The sequence below is a fragment of the Octopus bimaculoides genome, chromosome 6 (genome assembly GCF_001194135.2).
Source record: "Octopus bimaculoides isolate UCB-OBI-ISO-001 chromosome 6, ASM119413v2, whole genome shotgun sequence".
Taxonomy (NCBI): Eukaryota; Metazoa; Mollusca; class Cephalopoda; order Octopoda; family Octopodidae; genus Octopus; species Octopus bimaculoides.
This window is the reverse complement of record NC_068986.1, coordinates 109,602,343-109,616,189: the sequence shown is the minus strand read 5'-3', so window position 1 is coordinate 109,616,189 and position 13,847 is coordinate 109,602,343. Positions and strand designations below refer to the sequence as shown.

The 13,847-nt window shown below is 37.8% G+C and overlaps 1 protein-coding gene across 6 annotated transcripts in view; it reads left to right on the top strand.

The window, feature by feature from the left end:
* Positions 1-13,847, top strand: part of LOC106873757 (uncharacterized) — a 294,459-nt gene that overhangs the window by 225,219 nt on the left and 55,393 nt on the right. The gene's annotated exons all lie outside the window — the stretch shown is intronic.

The following is a 13,847-nucleotide window of genomic DNA, read 5'->3' as shown; positions in this document are numbered from 1 at the left end:
ACATCCCTACTTCTCAACATAGTCACCGTTTCTCTGAATAGCAATGTTCCACCTTTGAATGAGAGCATGTATCCCTGCCCCATAAAATTCTGTTGACTGTTCTTTGAGCCAATTCTTCACTACAGTTTTCACTTCCTTGTCACTGGAATAAGGCTTGCCCCTCAAACCCTCTTTCGTGGTGCCGAAGAGATGATAGTCTGAAGGCGCTAAACCTGGCGAGTGTGGAGGTAGTGAAGAAGTGGCTCAAAGAACAGTCAACAGAATTTTATGGGGCAGAGATACATGCTCTCATTCAAAGGTGGAACATTGCTATTCAGAGAAACGGTGACTATGTTGAGAAGTAGGGATGTGATCCACAGAGGACCAGCTTCATTTTGATGTATGATACATGTTCCTGTGTTGGTAATTATACCTGTCCTAAACAAAATGGCATTACTTTTTGACTCACCCTCGTATACGAGTATTTCAAACATCTATTATATGGAATATATTTACTTGAAGATCCCAGACAAATTTCATGTAAAAGTTCACCAGGATTGTCTATGATAATCGTAATATTTGATAAAAGTAAGGTAGTGAGCTGGCAGAATCGTTAGCACACCGGGCAAAATGCTTAGTGGTATTTCGTCTGCTGCTACGTTCTGATTTCAAATTCCATCGAGGTCGACTTTGCCTTTCATTCTTTCGGGGTCGATAAATTAAGTACCAGTTGCATACTGGGGTCGACCTAATTGACTGATCCCCTCATCCAAAATTTCAGGCCTTGTGCCTAGAGTAGAAAAGAATATTTGATAAAAGTAAAATATATCAAGATCTCCTTATAATAAGCAATTGTTACTCTACTGAATTTTGTTGTGATAATTTCTAAAAGCCTGGGGACTTAACTCAAATATGGAGTGTTATTAGAATGATGCTATAGGAGAAGACACTTGCCCAAGGTGCCACGCAGTGAGACTGAACCCAGAATCATGTGGTTTGTAAGCAAGCTACTTACCACACAGCCACTCCTATGCCTATAACTACCGACAAAGTTATTTTGAGAAATTTTTCATTAATTTCAAAATTAAGTGAAACAGAAATGTGGCAACAAAGGGGTTAAACCGAGGTTAAGGAGCAGTCCCTAAAGGTCACCCATTGCTTTATTTGTGTTTTTACTTGTCTTACTTTATAATCTTCATCTGTTATTTCCTCACAGAAATAATTAAAGATTATCACCAATAAAAGTTGCATGCTTTGTCAGTAGAGGGTTACATTCAGAATCACTTGAGCAAGTGAGGAAAAGAACTTCTGTGTATTTGCCAGACTCAGCTAAAAACAGCAGTCAATTGACACTGTATCACTGTATCAGTTATAAAATGGGAACAACAGTAGTCATAGACAGAACAATGTCAGCCAGTGTTGATAGCCATCTTGTATCTGATTTCATATATCGAGTCCTTGACCTGTGGCATTTTACTGATTGACCTTACCTGATAGAACTGACTAGTTGCCAGTTGGTACCTACACAAAAACAACCACCACCACCACCACCACTATAGTATCATCATGGTACCAACTTACTAGTTTTGTTCTCTTGTTGAAAAACACCATATTAATAGCTTCAAAAGATATTTTCATCTGAGACTTAACCAAATAGTTTCTCCTCTAAGTTTTCGGAATATTATCTTCTCATTTATTTTTTCCCTAACTAAATATTGGTTTTGATAAAAAAAACTGAATATCTCACACTATTTCCCTTACACTTGTCTGGAAGCTGTTTAAAAACAGAATGTAACTAAAATCTCTGAATCTTCTCTTCCTGCTAAGAAAGAAAACATCAATTCTCACTTTTAGATTTCGCTTCTGATGAAAACTCCCCCACCACCACCACCACCATCCCAGGCATAAAACTTGGAGCACCTTACCAACTTCTGGTTACATTCTTTCTTCATTATTCCAAATTGTTTTCCCCAAGCATCCCCAGGAACACTGCCGTTGTTTATTTTAGTTACCAATGAACACATGTTGAACAGATGTCAACATTCTGATGCCACACATTCCAAGACAGCTTTTTTTTCTTTACAGAATGCCGTCCTTTCTTATATTCCTTATTGCCAGACTAGAATGTCCTTCCTTCTATTCCTCTTACTGCCACAGCCTACCCTGTCATATGATTTAGATTAGGTTATAGTGTCAACTGCCATTAGTATTATTACACTTCCCAGGTGTTTCATGCTTTTACAGAGGACCTGCCATTGATATTTTAAGATTCAATAATGATGAAACCAGAGATACTTGTCTAAGGAATAAATTACAGACTGAGATAAATAACTCCTCTTCCTTATCATCATCATCATCTTTTAACATCCATGTTCCATGCTGGCATGAATCGGGCAGTTTCACAGGATTCAGTGGATTTGAGGACTATATATCGAGCTCCATGGTTACTTTGACATGGCAATTATGGCTGGATGCCCTTCCTAATGTCAACCACTTTTACAGCTTGTAGTAGGAGCTTTTTTGTTCCTTAACCACCAAATATAAATACTTGTTGCACACCACAGCTAATTCTGTAGAATATAATTTAAACCTTTCTCTTTTAAAATATTGTCATAATACCTAAAAAAAGAAACCATTTCAGTTGAAATGACAGCAGAATTGGTGGAGCAACAGATAAACAACCTTGCAATAAATTGTTACTTTCTTCTATGTTCTGAGTTCAAATTCCACCAAGGTTGGCCTTTACTTTCATCCTTCAGGGCTGAACAATGCCTTTAATCCTTCAGAAGATCCAAACTTCTAAGCATCAGTTTTACCTGAACAAGGTAAAAGCTTTTGTGGTCGGTAAAACAACATTCAGTGTGATATTAATATCAGTCGTTATTGTTGCTAACCACAGGTCAGCCTTGATTGAACATGTTTATGAAGGGCATTCCAACTATAACAGTCCTTCTCATCTTTTTATATATTTAGGATTGCAGTTTGTGTCCTTCATTTTTTTGTAGACAGTAGAGTATAATTTGATTTTGCTGCTGTTTCAAGCAAGTCGTGCAACCATGGAGGGATTTCTGCATTGGCTAGTAACACTCTCTCATTTGCTAATAGCACTTTCTCATTACTTAATACTGCTCCCTCATTGGCTAATCAATAATACTATGTATCTGGCAGTGAGCTGGCAGAAACGTTAGCACGCCGGGTAAAATGCTTAGTGGTATGTTGTCTGTCTTTATGTTCTGAGTTCAAATTCCACTGAGATCGACTTTGCTTTTCATCCTTTCAGGGTCAATAAATTAAGTACCAGTTGCATACTGAGATCAATCTAATCAACTGGACCCCTCCCCCCAAATTTCAGGCCTTGTGCCTAGAGTAGAAAAGAATAATACTGTGTGTTTGTTTGTCTTTGAAAAAAAAGATGTTACTAAGAAAGAAATATCTTTGTATTTGTTTTAATATTGTTATTGTTAATTATTTCTTCAACTCCCTGCAATTAGGGCCCAGCTTAATTAATTACTACTGAAACAGATACCCTGTGGTATTTTGTGTGTGTTAAAACAAATCCCTCACTCAGTTTAAAGCTACCAACAAGGCTTTGGGATTTTTTTTAATGGAATCTATTCTATTGCAAAGATTTGGACTTGGGCCATGTCTCTGGATTGAGAATAACTGGGTGACTTAATACTTCGTTTCTTTTTATAACCCACAAGCCTTAGGTGCCTTCTTCTCTCTTTTCACCAATCTCCAAAACTCTGCATAAAAGTTGTGTCTGCTCTTTCCGCTAAGCCATAAAATAATAAAATTCTTTGGGATTAGTAATATTTTGTTAGTCATTCTGCCTTTATTATCTGTCATAAATATTCAATATTTATTTAGTTTTACAAGTAGAAGAGTGGATAACAGGGCATTATGTAACATTAGCAATGTTGTAATAATATCTTCTCAGCCTCAACAATTTCGCTGCAAATTTACCTGACTCCACTCTCTCCTGTAACCCTACCCTGTTTAGTGTTTCAACAAACTTAATACATGAATAATATCAGCCACTGCAACATCAGGTAAACAAATCAGAAGCTACCAGCAATCTCTTCTCATTTAACTCTTGCTTTACTCCATTAACTGTACACACCTTCATTATTTGGTTGGTACAGCCATCCTCCATTTCTTTTCAACTCAGCAGAGACCCCTCTCTGTTTTTATATTTATTGAATTAAGTGGATTCGAAGAAGGGGCTGTGACTATTGTTTTCAAAGCCTTCTGGGGGCATTAATCCTTTAACATTCAGATTTCTCTGTCAAATGTAATCCTTATTTATTCACATTGTTTTGAATTAATCCTGCATTATCTTGTAGCTTTGAGATTTCAATGACATGATTGTTTATTTTTTAGAATGACATTGTAGAGTAGGTGTGAGAGGCTGAATCTGGCTAGTTAGAAAGTAAACTATTCAGGCCAGACATGGCTGGTTTAAATGCCAAAGGGTTAAGATTGTTCATTAAGGTCCTTTTGATTTGCTGTAGGCCAAGCAAGGGAAGGAATTGAAAAGAACATCCATGTTCCGGGGAGCAAAGGTTGGGCATAATGGCTTGAGTGGGGCTCCCTTCCCTCTAGCCAGTCAATATATCACTCAACACTCATCCATTCACTCATTTGTCTGTGTTTTATGCCAAGTTCTACAGAATTAGCATATTTCTGCATATCTACTGTGGAGGCACTGATTTATCGGCCATCTCTTTCTACAACATTTGTTTACCAAATTCCCTTCACAAAGCATTGGTAAACCCAATTCTATGCTATATAAGCTTTAATAAGATGCCATGTGGTATGATTGAACCCTGAACTCCATGGTTACACTATATCTTCACCACATGGCTGTATGATTGTGCTCATATTTAGTTTGTAAAATCAATGGTTAAAGTTTACAAGTAAATAAATTTTTTGTATCCAAATTATCAGTGCTTTCCTTCCATACTCGTGTCTTCATTAAAAAATTACAGACTTGAAAAATATTCTGATAGAGACACCATTCTAATGGCCAACAGTAAGGAACTGTTTTCAGAACACAAGGAATGCTTCTTCGGGGAAGCTGTTTTCTTCTTCTAATTGATTGATCCTTAACTGACAGTGGCATCTCTCAAGAATTCTGATTTTACTTAACAGTGAATCATTTGTTTCCAAACAGAACAACATACTCTAACAGAAAGCTGATTACTTCACTGCCTCTGCTGTTATTACTATTTCTCTTGTCACTGCTATCGTTGCTACAAATACCTTATTATTCATTAAATAGTCTGACTCTCTGACAAACATGCCAGGAAAATTAACAACCAAATTCCAATGAAACCAGCTCAATTTTCAGTCTTGTCATTTTTAGGTTAAAGAAAGATCGGATCCCTTTAACACTTAATAGCATTTAAGAAGGGAAATCTGATAACTGTATTTGTCAGAGGAAATACTTTATTTTCCCTTATTGTTATGGGTAGGAAGTTTTGTAAATATGAATTTAACATTATTTACATTTGACGGATATTGTCCTCATCTTCTTTTGGTTTATATACTCTCCAGCCTTCTTCAGGTGTCCTGGGGAAATTTTGAACCTGCGTTCTCATTCCTAAGGTATTTTTTGATGTTATTATTATTATTCAGGTCACTGTCTGGAATCATACTCAGTTAGTAGTTCACACTCTTAACCACTATGCCATATGCCCATGGGCAATTTTGGAGTGAATTTTAGGGCTTATAAATCTAATATTTTCCTATCCTTCCTTAATACCGGTTCCCATATGCTACTCATATCTGCATTAGGTCTGCTTAGGAAGTTATTATGTCCTAGCATATGTACTGCTTCTTTTCCAGGCAGTGACCTGAATAATAATAATAATAATAATAATAATAATAATAATAATATCGAAAAAGGAATGAGAACCCAGGTTCGAAATTTCCCCAGGACATCTGAAGAAGAGTGGAGAGTATATCAGCCGAAACGTTGTGTTAGCAACAAACAAGATGAGGACAAATATCCGTCAAAAGTAAATAATGTACATAATTCCTCATCTCTCAGATATAGAAGTATGAATTTAACAATATTAAAAAATATAGCAAACGGCAGCATTTGTAGAGCAACTGATACACTGATTAGCAGCCTCTGTAGAGTGCCAGGTGTGTTGATTAACAACTGTTGTAGAGTGCCAGATGTAGTGAATGACAGTATCTGCAGAACTCCAGATGTGTTTGTTGCTGACATCTGTGGAGCACCTGGCGTGGTGAATGGGAGTATTTGTGGAATACCATGTAACAAAAAGCTACAAAACATAATAGGATTTAGTTGCATTCTTTTAGATTCTGAATTCCGATTCTGTTTGTTTAGGCAAGAAGAAGTCAAGGGTTGATTGTCATAGCATCTTCAAAAATGGTGGTGCTGTACCAACATAAGAAACTAACTGACACCAACCACTATAAAGTGGTTGACATTAGAAAGGGTATCCAGCTAGTAAGACCTTGCCAAAACAGACAACGGGAACCTGGTGTTGCCCTCCAGCTTCCCAGCTTCTTTCAAACTGTCCAACCCATACCAGCATGGAAAATCGACATTAAATGATGATGATGATGATAAGAATAAGTCATGTGATGAATTCCACGGAGCAAATATTTCCTGTATAAACAAACATGCATTCATTATAGAGACATCAGGAAATAACTGGCTTTCAAAATATGAATCATTGATTTGAAGCACAATAGTATAAATAAACACACACACACACACACACTTTTGCCACCATACAAGCACAAAGGTCTTCCTTGGGTATTACATTCTACCCCACATACCCAGCAACTACCACACAACTTCCTGGCAAACAATCCCCACCCCACCACCCCGATACTTTCCTTGGACTGCTAATTACCTTCCCCATACATTCACACAGCAATGAAGAAAGCCAAAACCGCTTTTACAAACTTCAAGGAAACTGAACGGAATAAGTTACATCAGGGAAAAAGACTCTAGGCGCTTGAGGGTGGACAGCACATCAATCATTAGCAGGGTAGACGTGGCAGCTCGTAGAGTCACTGGAATAATTATAGACACATCTAGTAGACATCTTCTGCAAGGGTAACATGAAATAATACAATGACACTCCAGAAATAGAGAAGCTTATGAAAACCAGTGACAACCTCAAACACAATCCACTGAAGCCACACGCAACTGAAATAATAAAACTCAAAGTCCACCAGTGGAACAAGGAAACTACAAAAGAGAATAAAAATAAAGGACAGAAGAATATGTAAGTAGCAAACATTTGTATGGAAGATGAATAACAAAAGAAAACAAAAGAACAACAGCAGTAACAACAATAATTGGTCTCAACAACTACAACCTCAACATCAAACAAATATTTCTTGAAAAATCAGCCACCAAAATAAATAAATAAAACACAAATAAAACAAGAATAGGAAAACAATTCTGCATTTTCCACCTAAACACAGTTTTAACCTCTTCTTTTCATTGGCTCAATAAAAAGCAATATGGAAATGTAAAACTTTAAAAGCCCCAGAACAGAAAAAAAATTACAAACATCTCCATAAAAACCTGCAGCCAGAATGAATCCTTGCATTCCCCAACATATATAACTATTCATACTGTCATAAAGATCTCTCAGTTTCCTATGAACAACCATAAAAAAATTCAAGAAATACTGATCCTTGGCATGAACTAGTCTTATCTAAGTTACAACACAGTTCTCTCTGTGCCACGAGGCACATAAGGCTGCAACATGATCTTTTCAACCAGCTCTGTCTTCTTCCACTGTTCTGGTCTCATTCCAGCTTCTCCACTCTTATTTCTTTTCTTTGTCAATGGTCCTTCGTCCTTCGCCATGTGGTTTTAAGGCACCCTGCTGCTCTTTTCTTCCCAGGATGCCACTTTAGTATCACCATACTGGCTCCTGTGCAGGTGGCACATAAAATACACCATTTCGAGCATGGCCGTTGCTAGTACCACCTGACTGGCCTTTGTGCCAGTGGCACGTGAAAAGACAGTCAAGTGAGATCGTTGCCAGTACTGCCTGACTAGCTTTCGTGCCAGTGGCACGTAAAAGCACCCAATACACTCTCGGAGTGGTTGGCGTTAGGAAGGGCATCCAGCTGTAGAAACTCTGCCAAATCAGATTGGAGCCTGGTGTAGCCATCTGGTTCACCAGTCCTCAGTCAAATCGTCCAACCCATGCTAGCATGGAAAGCGGACGTTAAACGATGATGATGATGATGATGATACAATCACTTTCTTGATCTTGTCTGAGGATGTGTCCAATCCAGTTCCAGTATAAGCATCTTATTTTATCACTGGTCCTGTTGATGCCTGTTGTGGTCTCAATTGACGACACAGTCAAACCTCTAAATATATTGTACCAAATATAGTTTAACCATTCTTTTCTGTGGCCAGTCGTATATAGCATAGTGATAATGGTAAATAAATCAGTTACACCATGCATGGAAACATATACCTTGCTTAGAAACAGGTGAGGGATGGTTACAAGAAGGGCATCCAGCTATAGAAAATTTGGTCCCAATGACTCTGATCAAACTCATTCAAGCATGGAAAAGTAGATATTAAAACAATGATATATATGTTTATCTAAGTACAATATGTCTACAGGGTGGGGTCAAAATTAGTGCCCCAACTTTATGTGTCTATTAGTTCTGTAGTTTCTTGAAGCATGCTGTTATTATTTCTGTCATTGATTATTTAACGTGTTGAATTCTGTGAGAGAACGCTGGCAGAAGCCAGAGTTTCCAGATTTTTTGATCGACTCATTTTTTCTGATAAAGTGACCTTCCATGTTTCCAGTTAAACCAACCACCATAACTGCTTCTGTTATTCAGAAGATGACCCTGAAGTAGTTTGGGAAAAGCATGTCAATTCATCTTCTCTTGTCATTTGGGCGGCAATATTGTCTTCAGGAATTTGTGCACTCCATGTGCAACAAGAGACGACGAATGGTGATCGTTACCTGGTGTTGTGTGAAAACATCATCTGGCCGTATTTTCGATACCATTGTACAAGATGGAGCACCTCCTCATTTTGACAATTTTTTCATTTTCATTACATATCATATATTCTTTTCAAAAACTCAAGTTGGAACACTACTTTTGGCCCACCCTGTATATGTATGTATATATGCATTATGTCTGTAATAAATCTACGGCAATTAACTAGAGGGCAGAAGGGAAAGTACCTCAGGGTAATGTTTTACAGGTTATATACTCATAAGGTGACTTCTCATGTATGAAATATAGTAAAGAAAACTCTTTCTAGAAGCATACAGATCCTAAGAGATGTGGATGTGATTGTGTGGTTAAGAAGTTCACTTCCTGATTACATGGTTTCAGGTTTAGTCCTGCATTGTAGCACCTTGGGTGTCTTCTATAGCCCTTGGTTGACCAAATCTTTGAGAGTGGATTTGGTATACAGAAACTGAAAGAAGCTTGTTGTGTATGTATGCATGTATATTTGTATGTGTTTGTGTATGTTCAGGTTTCCTTGTCTTGACATCATGTGATAGTTGTAAACGAGTGTCACTGTTATACAAGCAGTGTCATTCATTTCCCTCATTCTGCAAGTGGAGAGAGTACACCACATCTAAGCTGCAGCCCATACAATTCCTCACTGTATGTCAAAGTGTATACAGTATGGTCCTCAGCTTGTTGCTGTCATGATATACCTGGAACAACAAGGACTGTGGGTGGGGTCTGATTCCCTACATATCATAAGATTTGCAGTATGATAGATGAATTACATCAAGCACTCACTAATCTATTTAACATGGAGGTTGTTTAAGATTTAGAAAAAGAGAAAGAAACAAAAACTGAATGGTCATCATTTGCTGAGAGACAAAAGTACAAAAACCGGAAAGAAAACATCCGTCCATCTTGCCACTAAACCAGTTTTTACTTTTATTTGGTCTCATTTAAATCATTCAGTTATCAGCCCCTCCCCGTCTTACATAGCCTCCTGCCTAACCACCCACCCCGCCCCATGCTCTCTTCTCACTGCTCCATTTAGGCATTTTCCTTTGAACTATAAACATTCCCTTTTATTATGTCATGTCACCAAAGTTGGTCTTTTAGTATCTGCTTCCTGTTCCACCCTAAGCAGTGGTCAGAGGTCAACAGGCTTTTTTAACTCAACCCTTCTCCACTGTATACACATCAACATACATAAACACACACACACACACACACATCAATCCACCACATACACTGGCTGCGTTAAACTACTCCACAACTCATAAACCATACACTTCCTCTCTTTAAGCCAATTTTTATTTCACTGTTTACATGTTGGTTAATTGAAGAATTTGCTGCTAAATCTAAATACAACCTTAAAAAACTATGAGGCTTTCCTTACAATAACCTACTTTTAATTATTTACCAGAGAAACCTGTAAAACTGAAATGTTTTTTCTTGAAATTCTAATGATTTAATCACAGATTTTTATATTCCTTTTGACTATTTTTTCTTTTAATATTTACCCTAACTTGAAGGCAGCATGCTGGCAGAAACATTAGCACGTCGGGCAAAATGCTTAGCGGTATTTCCTCTGCTGCTTTGTTCTGAGTTCAAATTTCGCCAAGGTCGACTTTGCCTTTCAGCCTTTAGGGGTCTATAAATTAAGTACCAGTTATGCAGTGGGGTCGATGTAGTCGACTTAATCCCTTTGTCTGTCCTTGTTTGTCCCCTCTATGTTTAGCCCCTTGTGGGCAATAAAGAAATAAGGAATGTTAGCACACCGGGCGAAAAGCTTAGCTGTATTTCATCTATCTATACATTCTGAATTCAAATTCTGCCGAGGTTGACTTTGCCTTTCATCCTTTCGGGGTCGATGAATTAAGGACCAGTTGTGCACTGGGGTCGATCTAATCGACTGACCGACCCCCCCCTCCCCAAAATTTCGGGCCTTGTGCTTAGTGTAGAAAAGAATACCCTGACTTGGTATTTACATGTTTTCCTTAAATAATTAATGTTTTAAAGTGAAACAAATGACTTTAATTACAGTTTTTATTATTGGGTTGGTAACTTTCCTAACGACTTCCTGGAACTACAAATGCAGCAGATAAACATCAATAATTTGAAAAACAAGAAAAGAGAAGGAATTAAAATTACAAGTTGAAAGAATTTGATAATGAAACATGATGAAATTTAAACTCAAAGACTTAGATTTGGTGATGCAAGCAGGAAAAATAGAACCCAAAACAGGAGTATATGTCCATCTTCACTATTTCAAGGAATTTAATGTTTTAGAATGCTTCCAAACTTAACAAAGTCACAGACAAATTTCAAGCTATCAACATGACCCCAGTTTTTCTTGATTGGGACGTATTTTCAAAATCCCAGAAGAATGAAACTCAAAGTCAACCCTGACAAGGGTTTGAACTCTAGATATAAAAGGGTCTTAGTAAATATTGCAAGACTTTACTCATTCTACCAAAATTAAGACAATTAATTAAACTTACCACTACCTTAAGATAATTAATATCAGACAGAACACAAACGTGGTGAGCTGGCAGAATCGTTAACACACCAGACAAAATTCTTAATGACATTTCATCTGTCTTTATATTCTGAGCCCAAATTCTGCCGAGGTTGACAATACCTTTCATCCTTTTAGGGTTAATAAAATAAGTACCAGTTGATCGCTGGGGGTTGATGTAACCAACTTAACCCCTCCCACGAAATTGCTGGCCTTGTGCCAAAATTCGAAATCAGTATTCGATAGAACACTATTTAATTTTTCACTTTGTTCTAATTCTACTTTACCTCTCACCCCACACCCCGATCTTTACTTCATCCTCACTCAAATACTCTTTTGCTTGTTTCAGTCATTTGACTGCGGCCATGCTGGAGCACCGCCTTTAGTCGAGAAAATCAACCCCAGGACTTATTCTTTGTAAGCCTAGTACTTATTCTATCGGTATCTATTTGCCGAACCACTAAGTTACAGGGACGTAAACACACCAGCATCGGTTGTCAAGCAATGGTGGGGGGACAAACACAGACACACAAACACACACACATACATATATACGATGGGCTTCTTTCAGTTTCCGTCTACCAAGGCTTTGGTCGACCCGAGGCTATAGTTGAAGACACTTGCCCAAGGTGCTCTGCAATGGGACTGAACCTGGAACCATGTGGTTTGGTAAGCACGCTACTTACCACACAGCCACTCCTGCGCCTATATTTCTCCATTTTTTTAATATATTTAAATTCCTTCTCGTTCGTATCTTTCATTTATTCTTATTTCTCTCTCTCTCTCTCACCTTCTTCATCACATTTCTCACCATTTTCTTTCTCTTTTTTGTTTTCTTATCTATTTCTCTCCTCCTCCTCCTCTTTCACATTTCTTATTCCCCCCTATCCCCTCTCTTTCAGCATGTGATTTTCCTTTCCGTATCATTAAAAAAACTACAACAATATCTTTGTTAAATAAATGTTTAAATAAGGCGACTGTCTTCATGTTTTCTGTACAACATAATTACATAATTATGGTGACAAGTGTGTGTTAATTAGTATGATTTGATATCAGCCATTCTACAATTGGCTGGTGTCGTCGATTAATGCCGCAGTCTGTTATGACAGCCAAGTAATAAACTATTGAAGTGCAGACTGAAGTATCTACTCCAAAACTTAAATATTTCTGTTGTCAGTTGTCATCTTCCACACCACCTAACACCATTAGCACAATGCAGGAGCTCCTATCTGCTAGAAATATCAGCCAAATCTCCCTCCAGTCATATCCTGTTTTTTTTTTCAATATAGGCATAGGAATGGCTGTGTGGTAAGTAGCTTACTTACCAACCCCATGGTTCCAGGTTCAGTCCCACTGCGTGGCACCTTGGGCAAGTGTCTTCTACTATAGCCTCGGGCCGACCAAAGCCTTGGTAGACGGAAACTGAAAGAAGCCCGTCGTATATATGTATGTATGTATGTATGTATGTGTGTGTATATGTTTGTGTGTCTGTGTTTGTCCCCTCAACATCGCTTGACAACCGATGCTGGTGTGTTTACATCCCCCATAACTTAGCGGTTCGGCAAAAAGAGACCAATAGAATAAGTACTAGGCTTCCAAAGAATAAGTCCTGGGGTCGATTTGCTCGACTAAAGGCGGTGCTCCAGCATGGCTGCAGTCAAATGACTGAAACAAATAGAAGAGAAAGAGAGAGAGTATAAGTATACACCGAATAATATAAGCAAGATAATAAATAAGCTTCCGCTTTTGATGGTTTACAAAATTTTCAAAGTTGAATATCAACAAAAATGAGGGGAAATACAAAAATTGAATACATTGAACATTATGTAAAGTGTTGATGACTTTGAAGAATTTTGTAAAAATATTTAGACTTTAATGATTTCCCAAACTTGAGATAGTAAAAGTAGGAATATCTTTGAATCATAAATTGGTTCATTCAGAGTTGATCTGAGCATAAACAAGAAAACCGGATTCAGTTATGGAATTTGGTTTTTCTGTCGGTTGGCCGTTTGTTGAATGACATTGGAATCAAGTTATATTTTGTCAAATATTGTTTCTGTTCTCTGTTGTCTTGGCAGTTCTATAGTTTGTGTTTAGTTATTATCTACGCCCTCCTTTATGACAGATTTCAAGTTCCTATTATCCTTCTGTATAGTGGAGGCGTGTGGCTTAGTGGTTAGGGTGTCAGCATCATAATCATAAGATTGTGGTTTCGATTCCTGGACCGGGCAACATGTAGTGTTCTTGATCAAACACTTCATTTCACGTTGCTCCAGTCCACTCAACTGGCAAAAATGAGTAACGCTGCGATGGACTTGCGTCCCGTCCAGCTGGGGAACACACGCGCCAT